We start from the raw sequence: 24,857 nt of genomic DNA, 5'->3' as shown, positions 1-24,857 counted from the left end.
GTACTCCAACCACGAGAAAGTCTCCAGGGAATGAAGGGAAGTGGGATGATGCTGTGAATGAATGTTGATGTCATGAGATGTCATAAGGTCACACACCTGGGTACTCATATCTCTATTGGCTAGCTCTCACAGCACAAACCATAAATTGATACAGACATATTGATACTACCCTAGTTACAAAATTACATCACAGTTAATATCCTGGTCTTTTAATCTCTTCATACAGGAAATAACAAATGCAAGAGAGCGCATGGTTTTTAAACTGACGTTATAACGATAATATTATTTATCTACTTCGTTCCAATAGATGACGCAACAGTAAGCACATTACTTTCACGGTTGATCTTCTGGTTGGAGAACAGTAGTGTCGTTAAAAAACAGGTAAAAGTAATAACCCTTAATTACTTACTTACTTACTGGCTTTTAAGGAACACGGAGGTTCATTGCCGCCCTCACATAAGTCCGCCATTGGTCCCTATCCTGAGCTAGATTAATCCAGTCTCTACCATCATATCCCACCTCCCGTAAATCCATTTTAATATTATCTTCCCACCTACGTCTCGGCTTCCCCAAAGGTCTTTTTCCCTCCGGCCTCCCAACTAACACTCTATATGCATTTCTGGATTCGCCCATACGTGCTACATGCCCTGCCCATCTCAAACGTCTGGATTTTATGTTCCTAATTATGTCAGGTGAAGAATACAATGTGTGCAGCTCTGCATTGTGTAACTTTCTCCATTCTCCTGTAACTTCATCCCTCTTAGCCCCAAATATTTTCCTAAGAACCTTATTCTCAAACACCCTTAACCTATGTTCCTCTCTCAAAGTGAGAGTCCAAGTTTCACAACCATACAGAACAACCGGTAATATAACTGTTTTATAAATTCTAACTTTCAGATTTTTTGACAGAAGACTAGATGACAAAAGCTTGTCAACCGAATAATAACAGGCATTTCCCATATTTATTCTGCGTTTAATTTCCTCCTGAGTGTCATTTATATTTGTTACTGTTGCTCCAAGATATTTTAATTTTTCCACCTCTTCGAAAGATAAATCTCCAATTTTTTATAGTTCCATTTCGTACAATATTCTGGTCACGAGACATAATCATATACTTAGTCTTTTTGGGATTTACTTCCAAACCCTATCGCTTTACTTGCTTCAACTAGAATTTCCGCGTTTTCCCTAATCGTTTGTGGATTTTCCCCTAGCATATAAAAGTAATATCGCTAATAATAATAATAATAATAATAATAATAATAATAATAATAATAATAATAATAATAATATGGACCAATATTATCTCAGCTGTCAGTACTTTAAATCGGGTTCTCTAATTTTACAATAGTAATCGTAATCTCTTGAGTCAAAACGTTGGATTACAATTTTTTTACACACGATGACATCCCTCTGGGAATGCAGACAGACAGATCGCCACATGGTGCAACAAGTAGTTTAATTGAGAGCCATTCACTTAAAATCGACTTTGTGTACTTATCAGGCGTTCCCCTCCCTAAAAACGAGGGCACAGCTGGTCAGACAATCAAGAGACAAAATGCTGAAAACCGCAGAATGAGATTGTGACCCCTGCGATAAGTCATTTAGCGGAAGTACGGGGGGGTTGGTACGACTGAGAGACTATCAGCGGCATGCGTTGTGCATATCTACGCTAATACGGTCATTCTGGCGGCGTGTTATCAAAATAATGCAATTCATTTGGAATCGGCGCTGGATATTTTATAATTAGTGGAACTCTGCGTCGCGATGGGAACCCATAGCGTACATCCGCGCTATCGGAAACAAATGAAACACGCTAATGCACCTTCCCTCCGCGGAAATAAAGCCAAGGGTTGAAATTCGGTGCGAAATTTCATCGATTTTACGGCTCTGTAAAATGGAGAACACGCACAATTACGTAAAATAATTAATGAAACTATAACTGTGGGACTGGTCGGCTTCCATACACCCACACTGTGACCCACATTGTCATTATTTTATTCAATAGATAAAGCTTCACATTTAATAGAAAAACTAAAAACACTCTTTTGTTAATAGTAATATTTGCCTGAAGCACATTATTATAGCTTATCAAGTTATCATTTATACCCAACATGGAACTATACGTATTTTCAGCGAGCTTTACAAGCCAATTCATTTCTATTAGTTCAGGACATTGCAACGGAATATATGCATTTAGTTTATTATTATTATTATTATTATTATTATTATTATTATTATTATTATTATTATTATTGTACGCCGTTGTCGCTATGTGGATTGTGTATACGCTTACCAACCAGTGCACGTGGTTCGATTACCGGCGCGAGCAATGGATGATAATTACCTTCCGTCCACGGGATTGGGTTTTTGTCCCTTGTTATGTACTGTCTCAACGTTGATGCTGCGACGTGCTGATCACAAGTCCAGGGAGCATCATAATTGTGCCTGTCAAGTGTTGCTCCATAGCTCAGCATTCGTTTTAACCCTTTGCAGCATAGTGATTGTTCAGAAGAACCACCGTCTTTTTTTTTTTTTTTCTAAATTTTATGACGCAGATATTCCACCAAGCAACCACCTTTTGAGTATACAGAGAGGTGCCAGCTAAGTTTTGAAATTGTGTGCAGATTTAAAATGTTGAAAAAAATTGATCGAAGCTTTGTTATGAACCATGAAATGAAAAACATAAAAAATTAATTTGTGATGCAAAGGGTTAAGCCAGTATAAAAGGGGAAGGCTATACAAAAGAAATTATTATTATTATTATTATTATTATTATTATTATTATTATTATTATTTAAATAAAGTTGATGTTTGAATTTTCCACCAATTTACACAAATTAATGCATAAATTAGAAGTGGGGTTGCTGCCGCGTAGTGATTCTTACGTGAAATGTTGTGACGTTACATAGTCAAACTAGTGAGTGAAATTACCTTATTGAGAAGCTTTTTGAAGAAAAATATGCTGAAATCTTGCGAGAGCATGGCGTGAAAGAATATGTGCAAATGAACAGTCGACTATGGGGCCAAAACCGAAAATGAGTAAACTGGCACGAGTGCGAAAATACAGGACAGGGAAAAAGACATTTTATAACCTCTCCTCTGCAAGCAGTATTAAAGTTAGAGTTTGTTAGTGGTTGTAAAACTAACTGGACGTGATGGACGTGGAGCGCAAGGCCAACTGTTCAGTTCAGTTACAAATTGTCAACGATTTAGTGAATGTTTCTACAACGACAACAATCAGCGAACAATTAATGATTGAAATGTCTGACCCAACTGGTTCAGTGAAATACATAATAGTATAATGAAATAGTTGTTCACCATACAGCTTACAGACTGTTTTTATTGTTTGGTTATTTAACAGCGCCAACTACTAGGTTATTTAGCGTCCATGGAATAGGTGATAGCGAGATGGTATCTGACGAGATGACGCCGAGGAATGGCAACAGATCACCTGACATTTGTTTTACGGTTGGGGAAAACCTCGAAAAAACCCAGCCAGGTAATCAGTCCAAGCAGAATTCACATCCGAGCGCAACTCAGGAACAGCAGGCAAATGCGCTAATGCCTGAGCTACGCTGGTGGCCTTAAATAGAATAAAATTACAGATTAAGTATTTTAATCAGTTTTTTAGTAATCAATTTGGTCTTATGTGCTTCAGTTTTTGTATCTTATTTTAGCGACTATTAACAATTTATTTTACGTTTTAATTATGAAGAGCACTGATTATAACTGTTTAAATATAAAACTCATCGTCTCTCACTCCACAAACATTTAAAATGAGTAACTTACTACACATTTACAGCATAAGAAGTTTAATTTCAACGTATAGCCTATAAGTACACTACTAGTGCTGCTGCTACTATATAAATTACGTTACACATGGTGCAAAACAATGAATCCAAAATAGTTTCCTATTCCATGTCGTATCAACACTTTCGGAGGAGTGATAGTAGGAGGAACAAGAATAAAGTGCTTTTAATAGCTTTTAATAGAAAAAGGAGCATCTTCTACGGATCTCTGGAAAAAAGAACTAGGGAAGAGACTAATGAAGTACTTTGTATGGAGTGTTGCATTGTATGGGGCAGAAACATGGACATTACGACGAAGTGAAGAGAAGCGATTAGAAGCCCTTGAAATGTGGATATGGAGAAGAATGGAACGTGTGAAATGGACAGACAGAATAAGAAACGAAGCTGTGTTGGAAAGAAATAGTGGGTGAAGAAGAATGATGCTGAAACTGATCAGTAAAAGGAAAATGAATTGGTTGGGTCACTAACAGAAGAAACTGTCTGTTGAAGGATGCACTGGAAGGAATGGTGAACGGGAGAAGAGTTCGGGGCAGAAGACGACATTAAGATGTTATGTGAATCATATGCGGACACTAAGAGGAAGGCAGAAAATACGAAATATTTGAGAATGCTGGGTTTGCAGTGAAAGACGTGACCTTCGGCAGAACACTATGAATTAATTTTTTTTAAGTAGGTTACTTCACGACGCTTTATCAACAGCTTAGGTTATTTAGCGTCTAAATGAGATGAAGGTGATAATGCCGGTGACATGAGTCCGGGGTGCAACACCGAAAGTTACCCAGCATTTGCTCGTATTGGGTTGAGGGAAAACCCCGGAAAAAAACCCTCAACTTGCCCCGACAGGGAATCGAACCCGGGCCACCTGGTTTTGCGGCTACACGTGCTAACCGTTACTCCACAGGTGTGGACACAATGAATGAATGAATGAATGAATGAATCTCTACTTGGACTCCACAGTTTAACTCATCTTCGTTTTCTCTGAAACAGGCTTTAAAACATATGACACGCGAAAAGAAGATTTTTCTAGGTCCGGATTTATAGGTGCACATCAAGGATGCTTCCTGCTTAAGGACGTCTTTCTCCACCAGTGGACTGATCCTGTTTCTCAGACGATAAACTTCAATTTTCTAACGTCAACCTATCAGCTGTTGTGGACTGAAGGATAATTATTTAGTGCGCCTGATTTCATTTCTTACAGACAACGACCTTCAGGACGGATAGCAAATGATACCTTTCTCGTACAATGAGGGTCATTTTGACCGGGCCCCATTATGCTCGAAACACCTTGATACAATAACATGAATACCGGGTCCCTCCCCAAAGCCTGCCGATGAATACAACCCCTGTTATTTCTGTATTTTGAGTTACAAGCAACGGCTTTAAAACCCAGAGCAGAATCCTAAGACCTCAGATAGGAAGTCATGAAGGCCATAAGGTTCAATCTCGAATCCCGGAGCGCCTCTACCTGGGGAGAATGAATAAGGCGAACGTTTTGAATCCATTACATCCCCATATTTTAATTCTAACAATGCCTGATGCTGGCTAACAAAGAAATATGTAGGAAAGGGACTCGTAGCGCATTATTCGGGACTGTAGGAAAGCTTTCATGACCCTGGGGTTCTTAAAATTGGTCTCCTAAAATACACACTTAGTCAGGGGTGAGAAAATTTTATCATCCAAACGTAACAAAATTCGATAACTAAATGTTACACATTTTTATCGCCAACATCACCTATCCAAGACCAGATGCTTTTTTTAATATTAAGAAATTTTGGTTAAACAAGAGAAAAGAGATCTGTGCAAAACCATTGGAAGGTTTTCCTCAGATTTTGTTACTTATTATTTATTTGTTTACTTGCTTAATTTTTTACTCACATACTCATTCATTTCATTCATTCTTCTATCAATTTGTTTACATACTTAATTTTTTACTCACATACACATGCATTTCATTCATTCTTCTATTTATTTGTTTACTTAAATTTTTACTCACATACTCACTCATTTCATTCATTCTTCTATTTATTTGTTTACTTACTTAAATTTTTACTCACATACTCATTTCATTCATTCTTTTTTTATTTATTTGTTTACTTACTTAATTTTTTACTCATATACTCATTCATTTCATTCATTCTTGTATTTATTTCTTTACTTACTTAATTTTTTACTCACATACTCACTCATTTCTTTCATTCATTCTTCTATTTATTTCTTTACTTAATTTTTTACTCACATACATATTCATTTCATTCATTCTTCTATTTATTTGTTTACTTACTTAAATTTTTACTCACATACTTATTCATTTCATTCATTCTTCTATTTATTTGTTTACATACTTAATTTTTTACTCATATACTCATTCATTTCATTCATTCTTCTATTAATTTGTTTACATACTTAATTTTTTACTCACATACTCATTCATTTCATTCATTCTTCTATTTATTTGTTTACTTAATTTTGTACTCACATACTCATTCATTTCATTCATTCTTCTATTTATTTGTTTACTTACTTAATTTTTTACTCATATACGCATTCATTTCATTCATTCTATTTATTTGTTTACTTACTTAATTTTTTACTCACATACACATTCATTTCATTCATTCTTCTATTTATTTGTTTACTTAATTTTGTACTCACATACTCATTCATTTCATTCATTCTTCCATTTATTTGTTTACTTACTTAATTTTTTACTCATATACACATTCATTTCATTCATTCTTCTATTTATTTGTGTACTTAATTTTTTACTCACATACACATTCATTTCATTCATTCTTCTATTTATTTGTTTACTTACTTAAATTTTTACTCACATACTCACTCACTCTTCTATTTGTTTACTTACTTAATTTTTTACTCATATACTCATTCATTTCATTCATTCTTCTATTTATTTGTTTACTTAATTTTTTACTCACATACTCATTCATTTCATTCATTCTTCTATTTATTTTATTTTATTTACACCACTTCAACTCATATTTGACAATGAGCGGGATGAAGATGACACATTCTATCCCTTTAACGTTTCATGTATTCACAGTTCAGTTCCATAATAAAATTATGTTATGAATGATACAGAGCGTTCATCTAGGCTCCTGGTCGAGAACACGAGCATTAGACATACCTGCATGACTGGTGTAGAATGCGTCAGTTTCACTATGCAGCCTTCCGCGTATTTTCACTCATGTAACTTTTCGTTCTGCAAAGGAATTTTACAATGTTGTATTTGTTCGAATCAAATTTCTGAAAATTTAAAGGAGGAAATTAAAATTCCTGCAATAATTTATTATTACAATACACTGCTCTCTTAAACTGATTGAGCATATTGGAAATTCAATCAATGACTTTCCCGAACACGGTATGAAATGATGATAATGAAGAAGAAGAAGAAGAATAGACTGACCTAATTTTACAATGAAACTATTAAGGAGCTCATGTAGAAAATTCTCCTCGAAGTGTGCAGACTGTTAGAACTTCGCAGCAGATAAACAAATATAAAAAATCAGCTGTCCAAAATTAAATCAACAGCGCTGATTTTTAACGAAAACATCTCGACTTCAATGCCAATCACTGCGACAACGTCTGATACATTTTTGCGTGACACAAACCTCGGATAGGATAATGAATTGAAGTTTTCAACAGGTCAACAGGTCTAAACCCATGACGCCGATGGTGGTAAAATTTGCACAGTGTATACCGAGGATCGAACGCGATCCATTTGGCTAGAAGCTGTCGGCTTCCCGACGTACAACCGGAGCTGTAGCTATTATGCTTCAACTGGGCTAATACGAGCAACACGAACTTGACTCCAATGTTAGGGGTCGCGTAAAAATTCAGCAGCCGTTGTGAACCGCACGCGCTGAGGATAAGTGGGTTGCTTGATCGTTCGTGAAATCAACAATTTATGGGAATTCGTGATGGCATTCTTGGAGATGAACAAATAACGACGTTTCCATGCTATAAATACTGTATATGTCACTGCCCACTGTACCCTCCGAACAACAACAGTTTATGCAAAATTTAAGATATGAAATTTTCTTTAGAATACGTGTAATGATTTACTTACATAAATATATCTAGAGTGTGATAAGATGGATTGAAAGTAATAAAACTCGAAGAAACAAATTACATAACTTTTTATATCTGCATACTTTATTAATTTTATCTTCCTCACAATTATTTATAAAACCGGACAAATATTTCGCACTTTGCACAAATACAGCGTCATCATTTTATTTTTACTAACATTTCTAATATTAACCTGGCACGATTAACGGTTGAGAACCGGAAACACCGTTTGCTACCCCCTTCCACGACTGGAGTTCGATGATACTGGCAAAAAGTACAGGGACATCATTTTATTTTTACTTCAATTTTTCTACTTTCCTTTCTACTAATGAAGTTCCAACTTACTGTCCTCCACACAGAACCAAGGCCGCATATAGAAAAAAACAGCACTGAGTTAGTATAGTACGTTCCAGAAATATGTTCGCGTTTTCCAGTGACGAAAGACCTTTCAATATTGAATCATATTTTCGCACAGGTACTGTCCGTTTGCCTACGTCGCATCCCGATTCCTCCACCTGCTTCTGCTCGCCCTTTTGTAAAAGCTGGGCTATCTTAGCTCTTTTCTGAAAACATTAATTTCTGTTAGGAATTGGACGTTTACGTAATATTATACAACTGTTTAATTTAACTTAAATAAAAGGGCCTCGTTAAGTAATTAACTGTCACGTCATTTCCTCCCTTTCTACGATCCTGCGGCATAACCACTTGGACGGACAGTAGATAGCATGTCTGAGTAATTTTATCTTTGCGGGTCGGGCAGAAGTGAAGGTTGAATTTACAGTACTTAAGATACTCTTTTATAGAGTAGGTACAGAATTATTTGAACATGAGTTACTAGTACGAAGGACGAAATGGTAATTGGAATTAGATGCAATAGTCTATAGTGCGATAATGTGCACAAAAGAACTGAAGCCTGTATCGAAATGAACGGACACCATTTTCAAAAATGTGTTTAAATATTCATATTATGATTATTTTCCAATTTAACTTCTTTCTCTATATTGTACGCTAATGTGCTGTAACAGTATAATAAACACTGCATAATGAATACGTTCGCATGGATAGCTCAGTTCGTGAGTAAAAATACTTATTCTTAATACAGTACTGTATTTTGATTAAACAAAAACCTAATGAAAATTATCGAACTCAAAATCGTGATATTTCCTAGTTTACGTAAATGGATGAACTAATTTTCTCCCTCCTATACCTAGTAGATTGATTTGTTTGTGTTTTACGCCAGTATCATCGAACTCCAGTCGTGGAAGGGGGTAGCAAACTGCGTCTCCGGTTCTCTAAAGGTATAGCCAGGTTAATATTAAAAATGTTAGTAAAAATAAAATGATGTCCCTGTAGTTCATCCATTTACGTAAACTAGGAGATATCGCGATTTTGAGTTTTATAATTTTCATTAGGTTTTTGTTTAATCAAAATACAGTACTGTACTAACGCTTTTACTCACGAACTGAGCTATCCATTCGGACGTATTCATTATGCAGTGTACATTATACTGTCTGCAGCACATTAGCGTACATTATAGAGAATGAAGTTAAATTGAAAAATAATCATAATATGGATATTTAAACACAATTTTGAAAATGGCAACCGTTCATTTTGATACAGGCTTCAGTTCTTTTTTTGCATATTATCGCACTACAGACTATTGTGCCTAATTCCAATTACCAGTCTCGTCCTTCGTACTAGTAACTCATGCTGAAATAATTCTGAACCTACTCTATAAAAGAGTACATTTCATACTGTAAATTCAATCTTCACTTCTGCCCGATCCGAAAAAATAAAATTACTCAGACATGCTATCTACTGTCCGTCCAAGTGGTTTTGTCGCAGGGTCGTAGAAAGGAGAGAAATCACGTGACAGTTATTTAATTAACGAGGCCCTTTTATTTAAGTTATTTTAAACAGTTGTATAATATTACGTAGACGTCCAATTCCTAACACAAATTGATGTTTTCAGAAAAGAGCTAAGACAGCCCAGCTACTAGCCTTTACAGATGGCGAGCAGAAGCGGGTGGGGGAAACCGGGATGCGACGTAGGCAAACGGAAGACAGTACCTGTGCGAAAATATGATTCAATATTTCGTCACTGGAAAACGCAAACATATTTCTGGAACGTACAATACTCACTCAGCACTGTTTACTGACTTTGACTGCGTACGCGGCCTTGGTTCTGTGTGGAGGACGGTTGGGAGTTTACTAGTAGACAGGATGGGAGTGAAGTACATTCAAAAACTCAGGTACAATAAAAATTGAAGTAAAAATAAAATGATATCCCTGTATAATTTTTCATTTGTGCATTTTTGCGACAACTGTTTATTTTCTAGCTTAAACCCTGATATAAATCTGGATTCTAGCTGTAGCCAACCGTTGCAACACAGAGTACTGTTTAGAAACATCAGTTATAAAAAGCATAACGTAATTTAAGTTTCGTTTTGTCGTTGAATTTTACTGTTCTTCCCGATTCTCAGATTTATGCCTGAGATAAGTTTTTATCGTGCCTCGAAGGAAGCTTTTGTCTAATTGGGAAGGACGTGCTCTTGTGTGTCTGGGGCACCCAAGAGGAACGGCTTTCATATTTCCCTGGGAGGCCAAAGTATCGTTCAAAGAGTCGTCCGTAACCCAATAAAAATTTAGTTATGAAAGAAAAAAAAATGTCGACAATTAAATTACTCTCTACTCTTTAAAAGGGAGACGAAGCCCTTGTTTTTGAAGTTGAACGCCTTTCAGGAGCAAGATGGCGTAAAGGACAGGAAGTTGTACGGGTGCACCATGTGATAGTCGCGGACGGGGTGTTACTTTTTATATTGCATTTCACACACAGTCACCTCTTTCATGTTGTTACTCTTCCGTGGCAGAAGGACAGGAAATTACAGACTGCGTATCTATGTGAAGATTAACTTTGGTTAGTTGCTTCCTTATTTGAAGACGCTTTTGAAGTGTGGACGCTGTTTGGTGTTAATGGGCTGAGACTGTAATATATCAAGGAAGCAATGAGATTAGCTGTCATGGCATTGCTCAAATTGTAGAAACAAGAATACATGTACTCATAGCATCTTTACAAATTATTATTATTATTATTATTATTATTATTATTATTATTATTATTATTATTATTATTAATAATAATTCTTATGCGTAAAATATCACTCCGACTAACGAGTCCTCTGTAGGCACGATGGTGAACCATGGTATTGTGAATAAGACCGGAAATTATTATTATTATTATTATTATTATTATTATTATTATTATTATTAATTCTTGATACTGGTTAAAATTAAAAGGGGAAGTAGGTCTACTTTAACCAGTTCTTTTTCGACAAACAATAAAACTTCCACGATCAGTAACTGCATGATTATTATGAAAGACAGATATTATTATTATTATTATTATTATTATTATTATTATTAATTCTTACGCGTAAAATATCACTCAGACTAACGAGTCCTCTGTAGGCACGATGGTGAACCATGGTATTGTGAATAAGACCGGAAATTATTATTATTATTATTATTATTATTATTATTATTATTATTATTATTATTATTATTATTATTATTATTAATTCTTGATACCGATTAAAGTTAAAAGGGGAAGTAGGTCTACTTTAACCAGTTCTTTTTCGACAAACAATAAAACTTCCACGATCAGTAACTGCATGATTATTACGAAAGACAGATATTATTATTATTATTATTATTATTATTATTATTATTATTATTATTATTAATACTGGTTAAAATTAAAAGGGGAAGTAGGTCTACTTTAACCACTTCTTTTTCGACAAACAATAAAACTTCCACGATCAGTAACTGCATGATTATTATGAAAGGTAGATATTATTATTATTATTATTATTATTATTATTATTAGTAGTAGTAGTAGTAGTAGTAGTAGTAGTAGTAGTAGTAGTAGTAGTATTAATTCTTGATACTGGTTAAAATTAAATAGGGAAGCAGATCTACTTTAACCGGTTTTTTCGCCAAACAATAAAACTTCCACGATCAGTAACTGCATGATTATTAATGATAGATATTATTATTATTATTATTATTATTATTATTATTATTATTATTATTATTATTATTATTATAAAAATCCGCGATCTATTAGGAAAAACGCGGTAATTTTACTTGAAGCAAGTAATGGGACAGATTTGGAACTAAATCCCGAAAAGACAAAATATATGATTATGTCTCGTGGCTAGAACATAATACGAAATGGTAATACTAAAATTGGAAATTTATCCTTTGAAGAGGTGAAAAAATTAAAATTTCTTGGAGCATCAGTAACTGAGACCATTTGAGAGCAAATTAAACACAGAATAAATATGTGAAATGTCTGCTATTATTCGGTTGAGAAGCTTTTGTCATCCAGTCTGCTATAAAAAAAAATTGAAAGATAGAATTTATAAAACAGTTATATCACCGGTTGTTCTGTATGGTTGTGAAACTTGGACTCTCACTTTGAAGGAGGACGAGAATAAGATGCTTAGGAAAATATTTGGGGCTAAGAAGGATGAAGTTACAGGAGAATGGAGAAAATTACACAACGCAGAACTATATGCACTGTATTCTTCATCTAACATAATAAAATTAGGAACATTAAATCCAGACGTTTGCGGTGGGCAGGGCATGTAGCACGTATGGGTGAATTCAGAAGTGCGTACATAGTGTTAGTTGGGAAATCTGAAGGAAAAAAGCCTTTGGATAGGCGAAATGTAGGTGGAAGGATAATGTTAAAATGGATTTGAGGGAGGTGAGGTATGATGGTAGGGACTGGATTAATCTTGCTCAGAATAGAGGTCTTTGGCGGGCTTATGTGAGGGCGGCAATCTACCTCCGGGTTGTCTGAAAGTCATTTATAAGTAAATTATTATTATTATTATTATTATTATTATATTATTATTATTTTATTATTATTATTATTATTGTTGTTGTAGTTTACATTGACATTTTAAAGAAATACAAAATTTGAGCACACCAAGGAACTAAATTCTCTGATTATACAGTATCTAGATCGAAACCTCTAGTCAGATTACTGCAGATAAATCTCAAATTCTTTATCACCAGATTGTTATTATTATTCTTTTTTAGAAAACACACCTTAGCCAATTTCAGGATCTAAAATAATATAACCACCAATTCAGCTATTTAGGCACATTAAGAGTAAGGTAAGAATTTGTTACAAAATTTCTAACACACAATTTGTAATACTGTAAACAATTGAATTTGTAGCATCATGGCCTGAAACCTGTTATTTTCTACTTCACTTATAAATTTACAAGAGTTTTTTTGTAAAACACGAAAAAATTGTGAATTTTAAAATTTTTAACTTTTCTCGTCTGTAATTTGTAACTTATACTTTCGTGAATAAGGCCCTTGAATCACGTCTGGAGTAAAGAATGGACTTCGTAGTAAACAAGTTGTTACATTAATATTATCTGAAAGGTTTACAGTAGGTTATCTTATTCATTAATCAGTTCTTCTGCCACCATTCTTCCCCCTCGCTCGTTTTCACGAAATCCTACACTTGCTGGCAGAAATGTTCTTTCAACTTTCAAGAGGAGACCATGATATCGCTGCAGAAAAGAAACCTCGTAGCTCTTTGAAGTGGTACATCCGTGAGATAAATATTGTTGGAGGATTCGTGTTTGTCAACACAGAATGTTGCATGCAAATTGTCATGTCTAGACGCCACATCATTAAAGAGCATCGCCAACTGCACCTACGATTGTTCACTTCCTCCATTTTGCAAGAGAGCACAAAGCTAAAGTTTCGTTTTCCGTTATAATCCGCAGACAGGAAAATGAGAGGAGTACGTCGGCTAGTGAAGTGAGGTCCGGGGTTTAATCCCACGGCATAAAATTTTCTTGTTACAATAGGCATGTTGTTCACAATGACTGCCACACTGTCAAAATGCAAGCAAACAAAAATACTGCAACAGAAGGAACTGAGCTCAGTGCTGAAGCATGGAGTTGTGCTAGCCTGCTAGCATGAGATCCGACGTACCACCAGTGACGTCAGAATAAACCTTCATGACAAAACTTAATGTTATTCCATTGCAACTCGAATATGGGCATTTTACACCAAAAAAATAATAACAAAGAGAGAATATTTCCAGCAATAGCTATGAAATAAAAACAGTTGCTAGGTACAAAGAAAATTCCAACTCTGTCCGCTTTTCTACCGGAAGTAAGCCGCCATATTTTTGTAGGCGGAGCTACTATCCTTGTAAGAGGTCTGGTTTCAAGTGTTGCATAGCTTAAAAATAACATTACATATAACATTATTTTTTTTTACTTGGTTATTTAACGACGCTGTATCAACTACGAGGTTATTTAGCGTCGATGGAATTGGTGATAGCGAGATGATATTTGGCAAGATGAGGCCGAGGATTCACCATAGATTACCTGACATTTGCCTTACGGTTGGGAAAAACCTCGGAAAAAACCCAAACAGGTAATCAACCCAAGCGGGAATTGAACGCGCGCCCGAACGCAACTCCTGTTCGGCAGGTAAGCGCCTTAGCCGACTGAGCTATGCCGGTGGCTTTAAATCATTTTTAAAGCTAGCAAATAAGCAAGAATAATGACGAAAAGAGAAGAAAATTATAAAAACACCACAAAAAAAAAAAGAAAAAAAAAAGAGAGAGTAGCTCTTTCCAACAAATGAATCGGTTATTTGAGAAACCATACAAGTTCATTTTCAGCCAAAATTATTTTTTTTACATTAATAGGTAGTATAGGACTATAGTTAAGATATCGTCTACATTAACTTACGTACACAATAAATAAAAACTATTATAATTTACTGAAAACATTTCGGATGTCTAACAATTGAATCGGTTATTTGAGAAACCATACAAGTCCATTTTCAACCAAAATGAATTTTTTTTAATACATTAATAGGCAGTGTGGGACTGTAGTTAGATATCAATGTTTTCGGTTTAAAATCTTTTAGTATTTTTATTTTAATTTTGTAATATGAAGGACAAATTACATTAGGTATTAAATTTCTACTTTAATAGCTTTCGTCGACATTAACTTACGTACACAATAAACAAAACTACTATAACTTACTGAAAACATTTCGGGTGTTAGAACAATAACATATGCCCATGAACTTTAGGGCACCCCGGCGCTCTCGAAATGAAATAACCTTGCAAACTGAAAGGGACGATAGGGTACATTCAAATGAATAGAAAACTTATATTACGTTTTGTGATTAAATGCACGGTTAATTAGAAAATTAAGTTTGAAGTTCCAACAGTCCGGGAATATAGCCGCTAACACACTCTTCTCGTGATACAGATGTAAGAGGTCAACGAACTCGGTGTGTCTCGCTGGACGAGCTGTTCTCTGGCGCTGTGTTGCAACCAAATCGCATCGTGCAGTGGCTTCAAATTAGAGGTTTTTTTAAATTAAATTTGCACTAAAACCGTCCACACTATTGAAATACGCAGAAGGATAAATTGTTATTTAGTAATTTTCCTATCGATGTGGACAAAAATCACGATCCTCCTCGTTGTACTCAACTGGAATCTATTGTTTTGGTTGGTCCACACCTGTGGAGTAACTGTTAGCGCGTCTGGCCGCGAAACCAGGTGACCCGGGTTCGATTCCGGTCGGGGCAAGTTACCTGGTTGAGATTATTCCAGGATTTTCCCTCAACTCAATATGAGAAAATGTTGGGTAACTTTCGGTGCTGGATCCCGGACTCATTTCACCGGCATTATCAGCTTCATCTCATTCAGACGCTAAATAACCTGCATTGTTAATAAAGCGTCGTAAAATAACCTACTAAAATAAAAAATATTAATCTACTGTTTTGGTACGAATTTCCTACCTATGCCCATGAGTAATGCCTTATTGGTTATGAGATTCCAGTCAGCCTTTGGACTGTTGCTTAAAATTATATAAGTTCGCAAATATAGAGCCTAAAGAGTTAAAGGGTTCTCAAACTGTGCGTCGCGATCCCTGCGGTTTCTTTCTGGGCCGTCGTGGCTACCAGGAGAAACTAGAATTTATAACGTATAGTCAAACGTAGCATGCGTGTAACGTTAACAGAATACAAGCTAATAATGTAAATGAGTAGGCTATTTACTTTTAAAATACCACTAAATAGGAGTTGGGCTTTTTTTTTTTTTTTGTTATTATTATTATTTTGGGTACATGAGCGTCGCACGGAAAATGTGACATGTGAAGGGCTGCACAGTCTCGAAAAGTTGGAAAACGTCTGGTTCAAAATACACTGTTATAAGCAGGGGCAGGTATTTATAGAAATTAATTTTATCATTTGTTTTTTTTTTAACCCTTAAATTGGCAAAACTTCATTTCTGACACTAGTTTATTAAACCGTATCGGACTGTAAAAAAACAACTATCGCAACGTCCATATTTTATATGTTGTGCAATATTATAGTATTGCGAAATTTTAATTTTCCTACGAATTTTTTTCTATTCTATTAAAATTATAGCATATAGCCTATTAACCTGTTGTATCCTATAGGATACATTGTCAATTTAAGGGTTAATATTGGTGTCGGCGGAGATTGTTCGAAATTGATTCGTATTCTTGGCAGAGTTTAATTGACATTTTGGAAAATACAATTACTGTATTTTGAAATTGGAAGTATTAACTCAGTATGAATATTACTTTCAAAATAATTAACATTAAAGGTTCGTTGGATTCTGGTAAAGGTGCGGTGTGATCAATAGACAATATTTGTTGCATTGAGACTAGGCCTATATTTAACACACATTCATTAAAAACGAAAACAAAAACTTGCAGCCCTCAAATTAACACTTTCAATTTATTAGAGAAATGTTGAATTCTCCGTCTTTTGAGTTCATTAATGTAATCAGAACACCTGGAATACCATGTAATGTAGCCTATTATTATATAGTCTAACAAATTTAAGTGAAAAAAAAAAATCCGAAAAAACTCAGAAAATGAAATTCGCTATAAAACGACGCAATAGTAATTATTCGCGAATGTGTTCATATTTCACTATTAGAACTCTATTTCGCGATTTGTCGCGATTGTTTTATCCGCATATTATTAATCAGAATGACTTAATTCGTAAAGATTAGTAACAATTTATTGTATGTCTATTATGTGGTGATTTTCGGAATCTCCATAAATACCCTGCCCTGGTTATAAGGATCTCTTCTAGTTCTGGACTCACGACCCTCGGATTTAATAGCAGACATGGTAACCATCGAGGAAAGCTAGTGGCCATAGCATCCACTACTTTATATTCTGAATTTGACGTGAAAGTGGTTAAGACTCTAACTTATGGCCACTGTGGTCATGTAATACAATGCCAAACATTGTTAAGAGCCCTTGCTTATTGCACCGATGTCATTTCGTGGCGAGCTCTTTAAAAATTCAGTTGATTGATCGTCATAAAAATCGAGATGAAGAACACGGTTCCTCTTGTTAGGGAGCCTGGCTGATTAATTTTGAATTCTGCCCATAAAGCAGTAGAGCTGCAGAAGCGTGTAACTGTGGAATCTATACACTTCCTCGCCTTTGACCCTGCCGGAAACATATCTCTGCGTTCTGCAGCACGAGGCAGGCCCTCGCATGACAAACGGGCTCTGCGGCTGAACGTGCTGTTCTCGTCTTATTCCGACTCGGACTAAAATTAAATAACACTGCTTACAACAAATAAACAAACAAAAAGACGTCTTCACGACACGGTATTCATCTTTCCAGTCCGAGTTGATACTCCACAGAGCACAGCAAGCCTGAGTCTTGTGCACGAGATGATAGCTAGTGCTTGCAACATTGTATGGAATATAACTTCAGATGGATGGTGTGTCAAAAACAAATTTCCAGGTGCCAAGGGTGCTATAAACCTGAAATCGATATTTCTGAATTTGTTTAACTGATACACTGTGTAAAATTTTTGCTTTAACCGTTTCATAACAAAGAAGAAAAATCTCGATTTCAATTAAGGGGAGGCAGAGGTGAATATTTCAAAATCAACAAAATTTATCTGATTTGTTTGAAATTGATCATGAATACTAAGTAGACTATGTTATTAGTAATGGACATACCAAGTTTCAACTTTCTAAGTACAGTAATTCTGTAAATATTAATAATTTTATAAAACTTTATATCGTTTGATATAAAATGCTCCATGCACCATATTGTAAGAAATTTTCAATATTTATTTTTATTTATATGTTCAGAGAAGGTATATAAATAATGATGGGTATTAGTTTATTATGGGAATAATATAGTAATACAGTTATCTTGGTTTTAATTTCATACTTTTAAGGGCATAAAATCAAAAACTAACATCGGAATATCAAAATAAAGATAATACAAATGGAAAAAACCAAATTTTCATTTTTTCTTCAGTTTTGTTCGAAAATTTCACTTCTGCCTCCCCTTAAGTTTCTTTCCCCTTGCCTGCATGTTTATTTTCATTTATTATTTATTTATTTATTTATTCATTATTTATTTAATTTATCTCTTTCTCTTTCCTCTCTAAATTTTCCCTTTCCCTTTCTCAATTTTCTGTTCTACATTTGTTCCAGAATTTCTTTATTTCGTTAATTCACTTACTCACTTTTTATTTATTTTCAGTAATTTTTCTCTTTATTTATATACTCTAACTACATTATGTCCATTTACGGCTTCCTTCCCTTTCAAAATTCTCCAAGTTCTTTCAATGAAACTCTGAAAATCAGAGTGAGACAAGTGGCCAATAAGCTTGGAGTTCACAGAGATTCTTCTTCGTAGCCCCAAATTCTCTTGCGAGGGCAAGCGATCTATCGTTTCTTACTTCTTACTAATTTGTTTTCTATTCCCTTTCTTTAATTTGATATTTCCTTCCCTCTACTTTCTAATATACAATAATTCATATATTTCCTAAATTTGCTAATTCATTTTTCTTCCGGTTACTTCTTTTTCTTCAAACATTACGGTAGCTCTTCATTTTAACTTTTCTCAGTCATATTTCTCTATGTCTATCCTTCTTTCATTTTATTTTGTCTAATAATTTCAACCAGTGATTTGTTTCAGTATTTCTTTTGTTCTTCCCATATCGTAATCTTTCATATTTTCCACAATTTCTTTTACTATAATCCACAGAGTGGAGGAGAAAAGAAGAAGAAGAAATGATGGTGATTTTTTTTTATTTTAGTAGGTTATTTTACGACGCTTTCTCAACATCTTAGGTTATTTAGCGTCTGAATGAGATGAAGGTGATAATGCCGGTGAAATGAGTCCAGGGTCCAGCACCGAAAGTTACCCAGCATTTGCTCATATTGGGTTGAGGGAAAACCCCGGAAAAAACCTCAACCAGGTAACTTGCTCCGATCGGGAATCGAACCCGGGCCACCTGGTTTCGCGAACAGACGCGCTAACTGTTACTCCACAGGTGTGGACGAAATGATGGTGGTGATGATTATTAATTTTCATTCTTTTTCATATCTTGCATGTCTTCCATTTTGTTTCTTTACTTTATAAGAGAAGGCCCTATGGCCTTAACTCTGCCAGTATAAATACAGAATTATTATTATTAGTAGTATTATTATTATTATTATTATTATTATTATTATTATTATTATTATTATTATTATTATTATTATTGCTATTTCTCTTTTGCTAACTTGCATGATTATTTTATTCCTTATTTTTTCTTCGTTTTCCCCAACCCTGTTTCACATTATTTCTGCAAACTAAATAGGCCTACTTCACTTCATGAAAAAATATATATATATTTTTAAATCCCGGAAGTACAAGAAAATGACGTGTCTGTCCACGGGGTCGTCATTATCATCCCATCGACATTTAGTGACATCTGCAGTCGAAAACATCGTTAGATAAACCGATAACAAAATAGAAACCGCAACGTCACGTTGCCATGGTGATGGGTTTCATATCGGAAGAGATTTTCCCTCGGTGAGGAAGAATAGCGTGGCTGTGCTGGCCGGGTGCAAATAATTGAGACTACTAGAGGCAGGTGCTGCAGCACTAAACGGCCTCGCGGCACGCAGCGTTGGACCCTCTTCTAGGAATCTGCCCAGCCGCACTATAGTGTCCAGTCCATGTGAAGCACATAACACAAAATATAAAAGGAACATCTGAATTCATACGGGCCACTCACTATCTCTGTGCAGTTCAAGTTCAGAATAATGTATTAGATTCAATTCCTAGGAAAGTAGTGAATGTTACAAACATGGGCGACCATTAGAAAGGGAAATGGGGAGGTTGAGCACCCCTTGTATGTATGCATGTATTTATTTACACTGCAAATGGGTTAATACCCGGTGGCAGTGGTAACTAATTACACTCAATAATGGCAATTAATAATAAACACTATTAATAATAATAATAATAATAATAATAATAATAATAATAATAATAATAATAATAATAAAAAGGGTAAAGGTATCCCCGTAACATGCCATGAAGGCACTTGGGGGGCATGGAGGTAGAGCCCCATGCTTTCCATGACCTCGGCATTAGAATGAGGTGGTGTGGTCGGCACCACGCTCTGACCGCCTTTTACCCCCGGGAAAGACCCGGTACTCAATTTTATAGGAGGCTGAGTGAACTTCGGGGCCGTTCTGAAAGTTTGGCAACGAGAAAAAATCCTGTCACCACCTGGAATCGAACCCCGTACCTTCCAGTCCGAGCCAGCTGCTCTACCAATAATAATAATAATAATAATAATAATAATAATAATAATAATAATAATGAGCATCTTAAATTAAATTTAGCAAGATCACTTAAAAAAACATTTAAACTAAGTCTAATTTGTATCTTAACCCTGAGTTCAAACTAAAACTCACAAGTATGATATGTTCATACACAATCTAGTATATACAGACACGAAGCTCAATACATAGTAAATATGCATCTATAGATAGTTGCTAACCACTAGGATCGCTACTATCGCCTCATCGCAAACAATGCAAAATAGTACCTGCACAGTCTATTGTTCCTAGTACCCTCACAACTCAAACTTCGTGGCCCTATATACTAGACTATGCTATCCTATTTCACTAACACTTCAAAAACATTTCACTGTTCAAATACTTTGCACTACCACTATAAACTGACACAACACACTTCATATTTCACTGACACAACACGCTTCTTCACTGGTACAACACTTCAAATAACAGAACATCAATTAAACCCTTTAAATAGTGTGTATAATATACTACCGTCTATTAGTAAAGTCCTTAAGGCTATTTTAAATACATTTTTGGTTATTGGTAAAGCCTTTAATAAGTCTGCAGGTAAAGCAATGCTTTGCTCTACAATGCTTTACACCACTGGTAGGGAGTCCTTTGGGTCGTAATTTCTGTAAGTATAGTGATTCACTATTTGGTTGCATATCGATGGCTGAGAACCAGACTGTTCTAAGTCCAACTTTTTATAATAAAGAAATCTGTGTTACATTGTGTTCCAGTTCTTGTCTGAATATATGAATCGAACAAAATTGTAAATATTCCTCTCCATAAGGTTGCTATGAAGCTATTCCAAATTGTTTCATGAAGCTATGAATGTCAGGAGTTTAAAACAGCTCTCCTGAAAAAAAAATAATAAAATGAACTCGGAACAGTCTGGTTCTGGGCCATCGACATATCGATTCAATATAAGCAACACTCAGTTCCGACGAAGTCCGTGTTTAAAGTCCCTGAAAGTTCTGCAACTTCGTCAGAACGATACTATCTTTTGAAATTTAATGAATGATGATAAATTTGAAGTTAATGATAACGAAATAAGCCCGAGCGCCCAATGTCGTAAACTGCATAACATTTGCTTTGAATTGTCTGTCGAAAATCCAGGTAAAACCCCAACCAATTTGTCCCAACCAGGTTTTGAAGACGTCTCGTTAGTTTCATAGACATGCTGGCTGCTATTCCACAGAGGTGGACAAGTTCGTCTTTGTGCTGTCCTCTGACGGCTGAAATTGTCATCAATGTGCATGGTCACCCCTTCAGAACTTCGTAAGACAAAGCAAGGGAATTTATTTTCTATCAAAGGACTACAAAGTTTCAATATCCTGCTGGAATTGTAGTAAGTACGAATATTCAACACCAGAAAAGGGGGATTAAATTGCTTTAGGCGTTAAAAGCTAGGAACACGGATTATTTGAAGTGTGGGAGTGTAACAGATCATGTACAAACACAGTGGTTGAGCATCATTGGCACAAAAGAATATATCACTGAATTCAAAGCTCTTTCGCTTTATTTTTTTCACCCTCTCTTCATTTTACGGCAGAAAATAACTGCCAGAAGCACAGCCTGTAATAGACAGCAACGAGAGAGAGGCTATACAGTCGAGTGAGTAGCGATATTCATGTGAAAGTGTTTAGTAGAATCAATTTATGTACGGTGACTGGACACCCCTGGCGTTGAAGTATCTAGCGGGCCGTGAACGCTCTGTTGTCTGTCACACGCTAACTGCAGCCAGGGGCAGGAATTACAAACACGTTCACTATTTTCGTGTAATTGCCATAGGAATTTGCCCCGAACTCTTTTTTTTTATTATGGGTTGGATGAATGCAAGAAAGATGCAGTAGTGTGACCAGGTTACAGCACAAAAAAGTTCAAGTTATTACGCATCTTCCCCCAGATTTATGTTGGCAGTACTGCTGTTACAGATGAAACACGTTGCCATGGTGTGAATGTGAACTTAAAATACAAGACAGTTGTTTTCAGTCGTTATTGTGCCTCTTGCTAGTGTATTTTCGTCGACTATTTCGTTTATATGACGTCATTCCATTTTCGGCCAATGAAGTGTAATGAAATTTTGAATTCCAACCAATCACAGTTATACATCGCGATAATTTCTGCAGCTCGATTTATCACTATCAATTTATCGCATGGTCATTCTTCTGTTTAGTCAGTGTTGTCAACTGTTCCCGCGTAAATCGACGAGCATGAATCCATTGTACTAAATAAAGTGCGAAATCCTACTTCCACATCTACATCTTTTAATTCCATGTCCATTGTATCTAAAGAAAATGACACTCCTTCATATCAATTGCTCATTTAATTAAAGTATTAATCAGTTATTTGTAATTATGTTTAAATTAAATTATGATTTCAGCCGATAATGATTACGTATTTGTTATAATAACAAGCGAAAAGCGCAGTATATGAAATTAACATTTTTAAACCTGTATTTCGCTTTTCTCAATTGGCATTACTGAATAACATTCAATTTCTTTATTGCAGTAATCGTTATTCATCTATTTCGACTTCACAATGTCTAAATAGGTTAAGTATTCATAACTATACAATTATTAACATTTTGTGAGCGAATTTTAGGGATATATTATTTACATGCTTATTTTATTCACGAAATAGTCCTAATAAATGTCACTCGAGGTCTGAGATTACTATAGATAAAATATTAAACCAAAACTTCTGAAACAGGGATAGTCCTTTCTGACGGTTAAAAAAGCGCTAAAAATCTTAATGAACAGTTACCGACATAGTCCAGAGTTGCTGCGCATGCTCAGATCTCTTCAACTGTGAGGTGTTTATTAGTCACGGAAACAACTACTAAATTGAATTTATCCGATTTGAGAATGTAACTATCGATTAACTCGTTCGATAGTGTTGTTTATTCGGATGTCAATGTTTTATTTCGATTTGTGAATAGATTATATTCAATAACATTTCTAAATTTTCAACCAACTCGATTGTAGAACAATTCGATTTTTTTCAAGTTGTAGAACAATTCGATTTTTTCCTAATTATACAACAATTCGATTGTTTCCAAATTGTAGAACAATTCGATTTTTTCCTAATTATACAACAATTCGATTTTTTCAAGTTGTAGAACAATTCCATTTTTTCCTAATTATACAACAATTCGAGTGTTTCCAAATTGTAGAACAATTCGATTTTTTCCTAATTATACAACAATTCGAGTGTTTCCAAATTGTAGAACAATTCGATTTTTTCAAGTTGTAGAACAATTCGATTTTTTCCTAATTATACAACAATTCGATTGTTTCCAAATTGTAGAACAATTCCATTTTTTCCTAATTATACAACAATTCGAGTGTTCCCAAATTGTAGAACAATTCGATTTTTTCCTAATTATACAACAATTCGATTGTTTCCAAATTGTAGAACAATTCGATTTTTTCCTAATTATACAACAATTCGAGTGTTTCCAAATTGTAGAACAATTCGATTTTTCAAGTTGTAGAACAATTCGATTTTTTCCTAATTATACAACAATTCGATTGTTTCCAAATTGTAGAACAATTCGATTTTTTCCTAATTATACAACAATTCGAATGTTTCCAATTGTAGAACAATTCGATTTTTTCCTAATTATACAACAATTCGATTGTTTCCAAATTGTAGAACAATTCTATTTTTTCCTAATTATACAACAATTCGAGTGTTCCCAAATTGTAGAACAATTCTATTTTTTCCTAATTATACAACAATTCGATTGTTTCCAAATTGTAGAACAATTCGATTTTTTCCTAATTATACAACAATTCGAGTGTTTCCAAATTGTAGAACAATTCGATTTTTTCCTAATTATACAACAATTCGAGTGTTTCCAAATTGTAGAACAATTCGATTTTTCAAGTTGTAGAACAATTCGATTTTTTCCTAATTATACAACAATTCGATTGTTTCCAAATTGTAGAACAATTCGATTTTTTCCTAATTATACAACAATTCGAATGTTTCCAATTGTAGAACAATTCGATTTTTTCCTAATTATACAACAATTCGATTGTTTCCAAATTGTAGAACAATTCTATTTTTTCCTAATTATACAACAATTCGAGTGTTCCCAAATTGTAGAACAATTCTATTTTTTCCTAATTATACAACAATTCGATTGTTTCCAAATTGTAGAACAATTCGATTTTTTCCTAATTATACAACAATTCGAGTGTTTCCAAATTGTAGAACAATTCGATTTTTTCAAGTTG

The 24,857-nt window shown here is 34.8% G+C and overlaps 1 protein-coding gene across 6 annotated transcripts in view; it reads right to left on the bottom strand.

The window, feature by feature from the left end:
- Positions 1-24,857, bottom strand: part of Eph (Eph receptor tyrosine kinase) — a 1,260,465-nt gene that overhangs the window by 861,630 nt on the left and 373,978 nt on the right. For all 6 annotated transcript variants that reach the window (XR_011336069.1, XM_069846836.1, XM_069846837.1 and 3 more), the window contains exon 2: positions 6,955-7,029. The gene's annotated coding sequence lies outside the window, so the exon portion shown is untranslated. The remainder of the gene's footprint in view (positions 1-6,954; positions 7,030-24,857) is intronic.

The sequence above is a fragment of the Periplaneta americana genome, chromosome 15 (genome assembly GCF_040183065.1).
Source record: "Periplaneta americana isolate PAMFEO1 chromosome 15, P.americana_PAMFEO1_priV1, whole genome shotgun sequence".
Taxonomy (NCBI): Eukaryota; Metazoa; Arthropoda; class Insecta; order Blattodea; family Blattidae; genus Periplaneta; species Periplaneta americana.
Note: the sequence above shows the minus strand (reverse complement) of the source record. Positions and strands in the feature narration are given on the sequence as shown.